Source organism: Callithrix jacchus, chromosome 13 (assembly GCF_049354715.1).
Source record: "Callithrix jacchus isolate 240 chromosome 13, calJac240_pri, whole genome shotgun sequence".
In the NCBI taxonomy this organism is placed as follows: Eukaryota; Metazoa; Chordata; class Mammalia; order Primates; family Cebidae; genus Callithrix; species Callithrix jacchus.
This window is the reverse complement of record NC_133514.1, coordinates 106,239,417-106,252,331: the sequence shown is the minus strand read 5'-3', so window position 1 is coordinate 106,252,331 and position 12,915 is coordinate 106,239,417. Positions and strand designations below refer to the sequence as shown.

At 42.6% G+C, this 12,915-nt stretch overlaps 1 protein-coding gene and 1 long non-coding RNA gene across 2 annotated transcripts in view; one reads left to right on the top strand and one right to left on the bottom strand.

Annotated features, from left to right (window-relative positions):
* Window positions 1-5,024, bottom strand: part of LOC128929499 (uncharacterized) — a 37,389-nt gene extending 32,365 nt beyond the window's left edge. Inside the window, exon 1 of the long non-coding RNA XR_008476107.2 lies at window positions 4,751-5,024. This is a non-coding gene — a long non-coding RNA (uncharacterized LOC128929499). The remainder of the gene's footprint in view (window positions 1-4,750) is intronic.
* Window positions 1-12,915, top strand: part of BCL2 (BCL2 apoptosis regulator) — a 204,020-nt gene that overhangs the window by 42,487 nt on the left and 148,618 nt on the right. The window lies entirely within an intron of this gene.

Below are 12,915 nucleotides of genomic sequence, written 5' to 3'. Positions count from 1 at the left end.
GGCAGGTGGATCATGAGGTCAGGAGTTCAAGACCAGCCTGGCCAATATGGTGAAACCCCATCTCTACTAAAAAAAAAAAACATAGCTGGGCATGGTGGTGGGCACCTGTAGTCCCAGCTAAGCAGGAGGCTGCGGCAGAGAATGGCTTGAACCTGGGAGGTGGAGGTTGCAGTGAGCGGAGATTGCACCACTGCACTCCAGTCTTGGTGACACAGAGAGTGTCTGTCTCGAAAATAAAAGGCTGTACTTGAACTCCTAGCCTCGAGTGATTTTCCCTCCTTGGTCTCCCAAAGCATTGGGATTACAGGCGTGGACCATCACACCCGGCCGAGAAGTGCCTTTTATGTCTCAGGCACTGTTCTTGGTGCTGGGGAACAAGATAGACAAAATCCTCACTCTCATAGAGCTTAATTCTAGTGCTAGAGAAAGTTGAGAAGTGATTAAACAGAAAATGTTATGTTGGGCCATGATAACTTCTATAGGAAGAAAAGGGAGAGTCAGGGACAGAGGAAGGGAAGTGATGAAGGAGCCCTGTGGATTTCTGAGAGAAGAGCCTTCCAGACAGCGGGCAGGTAGAGGGCCCAGGACAAAGGCTGGGAATTGCTGACGGAGGAGAAAGAGGTGTCGCAGAGGGAGGGAGGGCAAGTGTTGGGGAATGAGATGAGGGAAAGCAGCCCTGGCCAGACCCAAACCTTACTTTTTGTAGTAGATCTTCAGTAAGGCCCCTTTCACTCTTCTGTAGTGAAATTTGTAGAAAATATAACCAATCTACCCACATCAGGAAAAACCGTCCATACGATGCCTTCACCATAATATACAGGAAGTACGAGAGGGGCGCAGTGTATCATGAACTAAGAAGCATTTCATGACTACCCTGGAAGACATAATGGTGTGGTCATATGTTTTGCACCCCCTTGTTGGATCACTGCAAACGTGGCAGCTGTAAATCCAGACGGCTGCAGATGTGTTATATTGGCCACTCAAATGACATAATCGGTGTTGACTTTAGTGATGTGATATTTCTCAAATGGCAAATACGTGTTAGTAAAGTTCTAAACAAAACAAAGTACATCATTCCCTATTGAAATCCAGCATTTATGAAAATCATGGAGGAAACCCTTGTGTTGACAGGTAAAATGGCGTAGGCTTTTCATCCCTTCTGGGTGAGGCGGGAAGGTTCTGGGGGACATAGAACATGTGTGGCGTGTGCTAGACTATCCCATGTACTGCAGGGTATCCAGCCTGACTGGCCCCTACCCCCTAAATGTCACTGATGACTCCCAATTGTCCTGTGACTACGAGAACAGCCCCCATGGATTTCCAGAATACCTTTTCAAGGGTTTTGGGGCCTGGCATGGTGGCTTATGCCTATAATCCAAGCACTTTGGAGGCCAAGGCGGGTGGATCACCTGAGGTCAGTAGTTCAAGACCAGCCTGACCAACATGGCAAAACCCCGTCTTTTTTTTAAAAAAAAGAAAGGGTTTGGGTTTTGTTTGCATGTAATGAGAAGCCAGCTGACAGTTTAGAGCAGGGAAGTGAAGTGATTTAACCAAAGCTTTAAAGGGATCTGCCATCCATAAAAAGAATGAAGGGGAGGCTGAGGTTTCTGTGTCATTTAGCAAGGACTCAGCCCCCAGAGTGAGCTGCAGAGGTACCAGTCTGACCTCAGGCTTCTCTGTCTCAAGCTTAGACTCACCCAGAAATCTGTCTTTCTGCCCCAGAGCCACCTAGATCACCCATCAGAGGCCTCCCTCTAATGAGTAGAGTTGGAGTACCCTGTGTGTCCTTTGTGCCTTAAATCCTTGACAAGAACAGGTGTTGGCTTTGACCTCAAGCAGGTTTCCACCATCCCTCCCTTCCCTCTGCACATACATTCTCAGCTCCTTTCTCCCTTTCCTGCAATAAATAACAGATTCTTGCTGAGCGGTTAGAAGTTTAGAAGTTAAGCCTCAGACGGTCAGATGTGGCTCACGCTTATAATCCCGGCACTTTGGGAGGCCAAGGTGGGTGGATCACGAGGTCAGGAGTTTGAGACCAGCCTGGCCAATATGATGCAACCTTGTCTCTACTAAAAACACAAAAATTAGCTGGGTGTGGCCCCAGCTACTTGGGAGGCTGAGGCAGGAGAATCGCTTGAACCTAGGAGGTGGAGGTTGCACTGAGCTGAGATCATACCACTGTACTCCAGCCTGGGTGACAGAGCAAGACTCCATCTCAAAAAAAAAAAAGCCTCACACTAGGGTTATTTTTCCAGGTGACCTTCCTAAGGTAACTCCTACCCTGTGGGCACCCCAGTGGATCTGCTGCAGTCTGTGCCAGGATTCACTTGGCCTGCAAGGGTTGGCTATGGCAGAAGCCTTTCCTGTAACTGGAATCTCCCATGCCTGGCCTTCCAGACAGCAGAGAAAGAATTGGATAAACTCTAAACTGGAAATTACAAACAATAAACTACTCTCAGTTTTCATATGAAACTACTTAAGCAAGTCTTTTTTTTCTTTTTTGACAACAGTGAAGCTCATTATTCGCGACATTCAGGGACACTCAAAATGTGCTTAAGAAAAGGGTCAAGGCTATGAAATATTTAGCACCAGAATGGAAACACCCATTCCAAGTTCTTTTCCATCTTTTGGCCACCAAGGTGTTTAGGGGTCTCTACTAAAAATTCAAAAATTAGTTAGGCATGGTGGTGGGCACCTGTAATCCCAGCTACTCGGGAGGCTGAGGTGCAGGAGAATCGCTTGAACCCAAGAGGCAGAGGTTGCAGTGAGCCGAGATTGTGCCACTGCACTCCAGCCTGGGTGACAGAGCATGACTCTGTCTCAAATTAAAAAAAAAAAAGCTTGACTCCCATGGTAGATGAATCTAATTAAGGGTTACCAGCAAATCTCAGAAATTAGTATAGGAAATCACTGTAGAGGCATGTAGGAGCCATCCAAATTTGGCCAACTCAGAGGATAGAGAAAAAATATCTTTCCCTCCTTCCTAATCTCGAGGGAGATTGAAAAGAAGAAGATTTAAAGCCTCAAGAATGAGGATTGAGGAAGTAGAATGTCAAAACGGCTCCCTAGGTCCCTTGTTGGAAAAAGAAAGAAGTCCAGAGACTTTCCAAACGTGGTTTTCCCATCCTTTTTGAGGAACATGTGTTTATTCTTTTGTGAAGAATACCATCTCAGTAGTCTTATCCTGTTTGCTTATTTCCCTCTTTAATATTAATTTGATCTGAGATACTTGTAAAGACCAAGCAACAAAAAGATCTCACGCCACCTTCATTTGCCACTATCACCTGCGAAGTTCAGACAACGCCGTGTAGTCAGAGCGTTGGGAAGGAGGAGTTGGGTGCAAGGCTTTGTGAGGGGTGGGTGGTCAGGAGTGTAGCCACAGCCTTTGATCATAAACCATGGCTGGTTAGGGCTGGGAGGAACCTCAAAGTCGCTGGGTTCAACTCTCTCATTTTATAGATACGAAAAATGAGGTCTAAAGAGTTCAAGAGACTGCCAAGGGTTGGACAGCTAATCGGCCAACCTAGCAATCGAAGGACAGATTTGCGTATTTTTTTTAAAGCGTCGGCTTTTAAGTTCTTTATCATTGTCAGTTTACTTTGGTTTGCCTTTAACCTTCACCACCCCAGCTGGTAAGTGTAAATTGTCATTGTTAATGTGCTTTTTCCTTGAACTGCTTGTGAAGGACTCTCTTTCAAAGGAGCCGGTAGAAGGGAGGAGAGTTGGTGGCGTATTGCATATCTCTGCACTGAGATTCAATCCAGAACGGCCTTGGGAGTTCCTCGTCGGCTAACACAAGGCAAAGCCCCAGCTCCGACCTGAAAGTTTGTATGATGCATTTTCCATGTGTATTGGTTGATTGGTTTTGCTGGAAGATCTAACCAAGAGAAAGCTTTCCGACCTTGGCGTTAGCCCCACTCATGAGTCCACTGTATACTTTCTACATTGTGTCTATAAAATTTTTCACTTAAAAACTCTTGTTTTATAGAAAATGAACTTGATTATATATATATATAAAATCATGAAAATCCTGCTTCATTATCAAATCTTCCTAAAAGGTTAAAAATCTTTTTTTTTCCAGTCTCTGTCTTTGCTGCTATTTTAGACTGGGTTGTAAACAAGCTATAATGTGAACGCACTACTAGGAGACAGACTTCTGTACAACAGAAGCAGCCTCAGAAATAGAAATTGAATTTATAGGCAATGAGATAGGGTAATTAGTTTTTATATTTAAAAATATCCTCAGACCAGAGGAGTCTGCTGTCTCATAGAGAATGGAATTGAGTTTGAATCCTAATACCTCAAGTAATTTAGTAGAAGCTGCCTGTTTTGTATAAAATATATACAGCAGCCTGCTGTGTATTTCTGGATGTATCTCTCTATTCCTTCCTAAACACATGAGTTAAAGTGTCCGTCTAAGTCTGAAGATTCAGATTGCACAAATCATTTGTACTTTTAATTCTCAGCCTTAAATGTTGCTAATACAGCTAATGATAAGCTGATTAGCCAACTGTCTCCCTGTTTTCTTTGAATGGTTATTAGGAGTTCAAAAATCAAACAAACAAAAAACGTTTGCTTTTTTATATAGAAAGCAAGAATTGTCTCTGATATTTACCCAAAGTTTTATGTTTTTTATCCAACCATGATTTGCTATAGAATGTACAGTTTAAAATGCCACATGTAGGTTAAACAATAAAAGACATGAGAACATTAGGTGTGCTATTGTTAAATAAGTGTAAATTAAACATACCTCCTGGAATGGCCAGTGTCTTAGCTGCCGATCCCTGTCACTCTGAATTGGCAGAAACCAGATCCTGGCTTGGGATCTGGAGCAGGTATTTTTTCCAGGGTTGCATCACAGCTCTTGGGAGGGCATCCTGTCTGAAATATGCTGTCTCCCCAGCCTGGGTCAGCGGGGACGGAGAGAAATAGCATCTGTCAACTGGGTTGAAGTCTCCCGCATGTGGAGTCAGTCACTGGTTCTTTGCCGAGGGTTCAGCTAATGAGACTCAATAGCTTGTGGCACTCTTGTTTCCACCAAGAAGAGCCTAAGAACAGGATGAGCTTGAAAACAAGAGGAAGTGGCGCTATGCTTCCCCATGACTTTAGTTTGCCTTTGAGCAAGGGGGAAGCAGAAGGAGGAACTTCACCGTACCTGCATAGTGGATCATACCGGGGGTTCGTCAACCCTGGGATCTCTGCCCCCTTTTCTGCCTTCTGTCATAAATCTCTGTCTCAAAGGAAAGAAAGGGGATGGTTGTTAAAGCATAAACCTCCAGGTCAGCTCTTGTTTCATCAAACTCCAAGATGATGTCCAAAACCTTTTGCTGAACTGAAATGCTAGCTTGGTTTGAAATAACTGAGCCATTCATTGCCCAGGGATAGAAAATCTTTCTGTTGTGGAGTTGGTTGGTTGTTTGGTGTGTGAGTGTGTTTGCAAATATAGAAAGTGGGATGGGGATTGGAATAGTGTTGGCCTAGTGGGTGCTGAACATTGAAAGCAGCAAAACTGGATGTACCTAAAAACTAAAGTTGAATAGGTGAGTTCATCCATCCTTTTAGAGGTATTTTCATTGAGATATAGTTTCTTTCAGTTGCTTGAAGTTTTCAGCATCAGATCAAGTTTTCTTTCTTGCTCTCCAGTACCTCTTTTGCTTGTTTGCCATCTGTTCATTTCCACTGCAAACTGCTCTTTACACAATGTTTCTTGGTGTTAATTAGAACACGCGTTTCTTTGTGATTCATCTGGAGAAGGGGTTAATGATGATTTATGTCCCTTTAATTGGTTTTCCTCCAAACTGTTAGGTTTATTATTTTATAAGAATTCCAAGAGACTAAGAAAGAGGAGGAGTGCCTAATTTTTATTCTTCATGGCTTTAAATGTATGGCTCTTTTGCTTTAAAAAGAAAAAAAAAGCAACCTTGGCCTACTTTGGTGTTTTAAAAATATGGTCCTTTGGCTGGGCATGGTGGCTCATGCTTGTAATCTTAGCACTTTGGGAGGCCAAGGTGGGCGGGTCACTTGAGACCAGGAGTTCGAGACTATTCTGGCCAACATGGGGAAACCCCATCTCTACTAAAAAATTCAAAAATTAGCCAGGTGTGGTGGCCACATGCCTATAGCTCCAGCTGCTCAGGAGGCTGAGGCATGAGAATTACTTGAACCCCAAGAAGCGGAAGTCACAGTGAGCTGAGATCGCACCACTGCACTCCAGCCTGGACAACAAAGCCAGACTCTGTTTCAAAAAGAAAAAAGTCCTTCAAGTACTCATTAAACAGTAATACATAAGAATATGTATTTACTGCTTATCAGTGAACAATTTATTAGTCACATTTGTTAACTTCTTTCTGAATAAGTAACACATTCTCATGGTTCAAAATTCAAAAGGTCCCAAAGGGTATGTGGTGATTTCTTTACTCCTAGTGTCCCCAGACTTCTGGGAAAAGGGTTTCCTTTCCACAGAATCTATGTTGTCAGGGTCTTGTGAGTGTATATATTTGTATTTATGTATACACGTGTCTATAGATGGGTATGTGCATATGTACATGTATATGTACTTACTTTCCCTCTTTTAATGCAGAGGGTGGCAAACATATATGCTATTCCACATATACCATTTAAATGCATTTTGGAATGTAGCGCCTATCAGTAGGTTAAGCGTTTCTTCTTTCTTTGTTAAGGCTACATTACATTAGGGTACGATGACTTCTTAACTACTTCCTCACTGATAGACATTTGGGCTATTTCTAGTTTTTCCTGGGATGAGCAGTGATGTAGTGAATAGTTCTGTATCACATTATGTTGTATATCTCTAGGAAAAAGATCCTAGAAATGGAATTGTTGCAGCTGAAAGTGAGTACATTTATCATTTCAATTGATTTTGTCAAATTGTCCTCCATAGACGTTAGCGGTTAACAGTTCTTCCAGCACTGTGAATCCTCATCAGCTTTCTTCATCCTTGTGAAAATAATAGGTGAAATAATGACCTCAGCTTATCATTTAATTTGCCCTTTCACTTATTTTGAGTGATGTTGAGTATAATTAACACTTTTAAGTAAAAGATAAAATTCCATAGTTAGATGTGTGTATATATACATATACATTTCAGAGGTGGAAACCTGTTTGTGCATTTTCCCCTCTACCCCCTCAAAACACTAGGAAATTATACTTAGTTTCTAGTAAATTAGGTAATTTCTATACTGATGTGTTATTAACAGTAAATACACTGCAAATGTTGGGAGATACCTCAGATTCTCCTTCATATGATTACCAAAAACATATTGCTGAAATCTAATTTCAACTGACATTATTTTTCAAAATAATACATTTCAAACTAATTGAATCAGGGTTTGATTTGTAAGGGAACATTACATGATAGCTTTCAAGATACAATATTTTAAGCCAATTAAACTCTGATGTATGTTCCTTTTTACCAAAAGCACACAGATTATGGAGGAATCACAGAATGACTGACACAATAAAAAAGCAAAGTTCTTTTAGATAAAAATGGCCACTTCCTCCTTGGTATTTTATTTGGGGTTGAGATTTAGATGAAAATCCCTTGTAGTGAATTTTAATAATTATTTCTTTAATATAATACAACCGAATTCATCCAGATGATCCCATGTCCCTCAGCAGAGAAAATTGAGGGGTCTGTTATTTGTGTTAGGTTTTGTTGTCTGTGTTTTTTGCTGGGTCTCACAAAAGTCTCACGAATCTCTGCAAGTGGGAAAATAAATTGCCCATTTCTTGGCACACTGAACTTTCTATTTTATATTTTAAAACCGAAGGCCCAGACTTTACATAGCTAATGACCAATGGGCCAAGCATGGTGGCTCACACCTATAATCTCAGCACTTTGGGAGGCCAAGGTGGGAGGATCAGTTGAGCCCAGGAGGTCCAGACCAGCCTGGGCAGCATAGCGAGACCCTATCTCTATAACACGACTTTAAAAAATAACTAAGCATGGTGGTGTGCACCTATAGTTGTAGCTACTTGGGAGGCTGATGCAGGAGGATCATTTGAGCAGGGAGTTTGAGGCTGCAGTGAGCTGTGATCACACCACTTCACTCCAGCCTGGGCAACAAAGAAAGACTCTGTCTTAAAAAAAAATGGGAAAAGAAAACAAGAAGACCGGATATTAGTAACATGGCTTGGGTACTGTTTCCCTCCCCTGTCAGTCTGTACCTATGTTTTCTTCAGGCCATAGAAAGAACGCTTCTTTGGCAAATATGAAATTTGAAAACTGACCATCTGCTGAATTATAATAGAGATTTCCCATTGGGATAAACCTATTTGTCATTGCCACAAAGTTTGTGAATAATATTTCTGTTGCTCAGTTGTGAAATCAGCGTACCTCCACAATGAAGTTGCCTTAAGTGTGCAATGGCAATTCTGAATTGTGAAAGTATTCCACACTGTCATGAAACAAATGTAAACCCTTGCTCAGATCTAGACGCACAAAATTTTAGAGCCAGAAGGAGATTTGGAGATGGTCCAGCAGTTCCTCTCAATTTTATAGGTGAAAAAAACTGAAGCCGAGGGCAGGTTAGGAACATTTTAGCAAGTGAGCGAATGAGTGAGTTACAAAGCTGGCATCCTTCAGTCTTGGCCCAAGACCTCACCTGGCTAAACTGTTCCAGAAATCTTGCCTGAACACTTTTTTTTTTTTTTTTTTTTTTGGTAGTAGAAGAATGTATGCCCTTTTAGAAATCAGTTTTAAGGTCTCTTAGTGGTGGGTCATCCTACCGTGTGGTAGGTCATCCTTAACTGGGGGTTGGTTTTGCTAAAGACACTCAGCAGAAGAGAAAACCACAGAATGTTCTTCCTAAGAAACATCTAGACAGCACCCACGAGGCACACACATGGTGTTCCCCAACTCTCTTTTTCACTGATAGCCTGTAAATTACTCCCCTATTGGAAAAATAAGGTCTTCAGGCTGGTCACAGCGTTGTGCTGATGCACATTCACAACAGTGACAACTTTCTAGTGGCTTCTGCCATGCATGAAAAGAGATGCAAACGGAACGCAGGAATGTTAGAGAAAATAAAGGCATCACTGCTGATTAGCTGGGACTGATCAGAGATGGATTACCAAGACCAGTTCGGCTGTAGAGACCCCCACCCAGGCGATGCTGAAGGCATTAAGAAGCAGACACCCAGATAGAACAGCAAAGTGGGACTATCCGGGGGCCAACAGCCTTCTGAGCTAGAACCTCAGGGGCTGACAGCATTCCAGGCTGAGGGCCTCAAGCACATTCTGACTCATGTAGTTAGTCTCTCTGAACAGGTGATTATTATTAACAAACAGGTGTTCTGTGTTTTCTCATAAAACCAAGATAAACCAGGTAGGCAGCTGATGCCTGCTTACCACTGATCACAGACAGACTAAAAACTATTCTCCACAAGAGAGCCCTGGGGGCAGGGTCACATATCCCAGGCTTAAAAAATTGTTTTAACTGGTGTGTGATATACATCTGCTGTCTTGCCACTTTAGAATGCCCCAAGTAGTTTTCCACTTGGGGGGTGGGCAGCTAGGTTTTCCTTGCCATTGTTTTTCTTAGCAAACAATGTATTTTATCATACACTCAGCATTTCTCAACAATGAATTACTTTACGTGAGGCATGTAAGGAAACCTCTTGTAAATACTTTTATTATGTTTTTAGGAAGGAAGAAAGAGGGAAGAGAAAAGAAAAAGGAAGGAAAAGGGAGAGAGGAGAAGGAGAGAGGGAAGGAGAAAGGGAGCAGGGATTTAACTGCACTACAGGTAACATACCTTCTCCAAAGTCTCCTGTGTGGACCAGAGGGACCATTGGTGGCAGCTCCCTTAACCACAGTCCAGAACTTTCAGTATTAAAACCTTATCCCATACCTCTCAAGGCTGTATATCTACCGCAGGTCCTTCATCTGAAAGTTAGACACCTATAGCTAGCTACAGATCACCTATGAGATGTGATCATATTGAACCTCAACAAATTCAGGACTTACCCCATCATCTTACCCACTCCCCCAGCCAGTTCCTTTGCTTGAGCTTCTTAGTGAGTTGCATCGCAGTCCTCCAAATGGACGAGCTCAGAGCTCTTGTAATTATCCCCACTTCTGTCTTCCGTCCCACTCCAGCCACTATCTAGGCCAGCCAGCCCAGCTGACTGTGCCTTCTCTGTGTCTTCCCCACTCCTCTGGTACTTGACAGCGGCCACTGCCTTAGTTCACAGCCTCATCATTTCCTCCTTGAGTTGCTGCACTGATCTCCAGCTGGCCTTTCTGCCGCCTAGTTTTTGCCTCTCTCCAACCTGTCCTCCTGACTCCTGCCAGAGAAATTTTTCTAGGAAAACCCATCCAAGCTTGGAATGCCCCTGTATAAATTAAATGCTCCATGGGTTGCCCAGCACCCACAGAGAAACTTCATGACTAATCCACGCTCTTTTTCCTTAGCCTTGCATCTACTTCCCTCTTCTTTGCCCAACTGCTTCTGAGCTTTCAAATCTGACTTTGAGTAGACCACCTGAGTAGACTTATTTAACAAACACTTGCATAAATTTACTGTGTGCCAAGCACTGATCTACTAAGGGCTTTACATATATTAATTCCTTTACTTCTTCAAATTTTAGGAGGAAGGGAGTATTCCAGTCTCCATTTTATGGATGAGGAAGCTGAGACCTTGCTTGAGTGGTGAAGCAACTTGCCCAAGGTCACACAGCCTTGTGGGCCAGAAGCTACTTCTGTCTTTGTGTGGCTCTTGATTTTGATTTGCATGTGGTGTAAATATATTTGTGTGTGTGTGAGAGAGAGAGAGAGAGAGAGAGAAAGAGATTTATGTTCCGACTTGGTTTCGGATTTGTCATTTATATATTTAATATATAACAAATTATACATATAATTTAGTTTTTGAATAGGCAATAGAAGCACATATTATAAAATTCAGAAAACACAAAATGTATAGTGACAGGAGCCTCCCTCCTCACTTTACCTTCCACTTCTCCCCAAAAGCAGCTCCTGTCACCCATGTCTTGGGTGTCTTTTCAGGGGTACATACAAATATATATGTAGACACTATGTGATTTTGCTTTTATATTGGTGATAGCCTATTCTGCTTGCCATTTTTTTTTTTTTTTTTCTGAGATGGAGTTTCACTCTTGTTGCCCAGGCTGGAGTGCAATGGCACGATCTCGGCTCACTGCAATTTCTGCCTCCCGGGTTCAAGCAGTTCTGCCTTAGCCTCCCAAGTAGCTGGGATTACAGGTGTGCGCCACCCTGCCTGGCTAATTTTGTATTTTTGGTAGAGATAGGGATTCTCCATGTTGATTAGGCTGGTCTCGAACTGCTGACCTCAGGTGATCAGCCTGCCTCAGCCTCCCAAAGTGCTGGGATTACAGGCATGAGCCACTGCGCCCAGCCTCTGCTTGCCATTTTAAATTTGCTTTGTTTGATTAACAGTATGCCTTGGGACTTGTTCCATATCAATATATTAAGCGCTTCCTCTTCTCTTCTGTGTCTACATAATAGCCCATTGTAGGAGCATACCATAGTTCATTTCATCAGTCTCCTTTTTGGATATTTAGGTTGTTCTCAAACATTTTCCAGTACATACAATGCTGCAGAGATTAGCTTCCTGCAGATATCATTTTGCACACATATGAGTTGATCTGCAGGATAAAATCCTGGAATTGGAATTTGGGGTCAAAGGGCAGGTACATTTATAATTTTGATAGATAGTGCCAGATTGTCCTTCATAGCGGATGTATCCATTTATTTTCTCATTAGTAATTTATGAGGGTGCCTCTCCCCTCTTAGCCTCACCCTTGCCTATATAATAAAATGTTTTGATGTTCACACTTCTAGTATTTTTAACAAGCTTTTTTCTTATTATGAGTCTTTTAATGTGTTTATGAACTATTTTGATTTTCTTTTTCTATTAGCTGATCTAGTCTTTGTTGGCTCTTTTCATATTGATTTATAGGCATTTCCAATGTATTAAAGAAATATATCCTTTGTCTGTGACCTTTGTATGCTCCAAATCGGTCCCTGGTTGGTCATTTGTTGATGGTGTTTTTCTCCCCATGCAGAAAATGTTTATTTTCATGAAATCGGATTTATCAGTTTTTTTCTTTGATACCCTCTGGGGTTTGGGTAATGGTTAAGACTGACCTTCCGCACGCCTGGATTATAAAATTCTCTTCTTTGTGCATGCATGTGTGTATGAGGGTGTTTCAGGGAGAGAACTGGAAGAGTGTGATCGCTGGGAAAACCAGCTCTGCAGTCAGACTGACCTAACTGCCCTGGCTTCTTCTCTGACTGCTTCTGTAATCGTGGAGGAAATGTTTACTGGCTTAGTAATATGTACATCCCAGGGTTACAGGAGTCTACAAAGATCAAATACCACAATATAGAAAAGCGTCCTGTATTAAATTACTGACAGCTGTTTTTATTGTGCTATTTTCTCCAAATTAAATAATAATTCCACGAGAACAGAAGGGCTTTCTTCTCTTTCTTTTGCTTTCCTCTTGCCATTGTGGCCCTTGCCTTTCCCAAACTCTGCTGCCGGCAAGACCTTAGTGTGGTGCTCTGCTGATGGGACTCGAGGGCTCACATTGATTGCTTCACTGTTTATTTTGATTGGCGATGGAGAGGCCTGGAGTTCTGGCTGGAGCCACCTGGAGTGACACAGGTGCTTCTCCACTTGCCACGCAGCTGTGCTCGAGGACCCTGGCGCCTTGCTGAAGCTTGCCACTGGATTTCTTTCCATGCATCACTGGTGAGAGTCCGTGTTCTTCCCTTTGAGCCCCCTGAAGCCCCTTGCCACACGGGCCTCTTTGCTGTCTGCCCTGTGGATGTCACTGCTCTGGTCACATCAAAAGTTGTGTCACCTCCCATCACTATATCTCAGAGGTGTGGTGCCTTCCCTTGGTCTCTGTC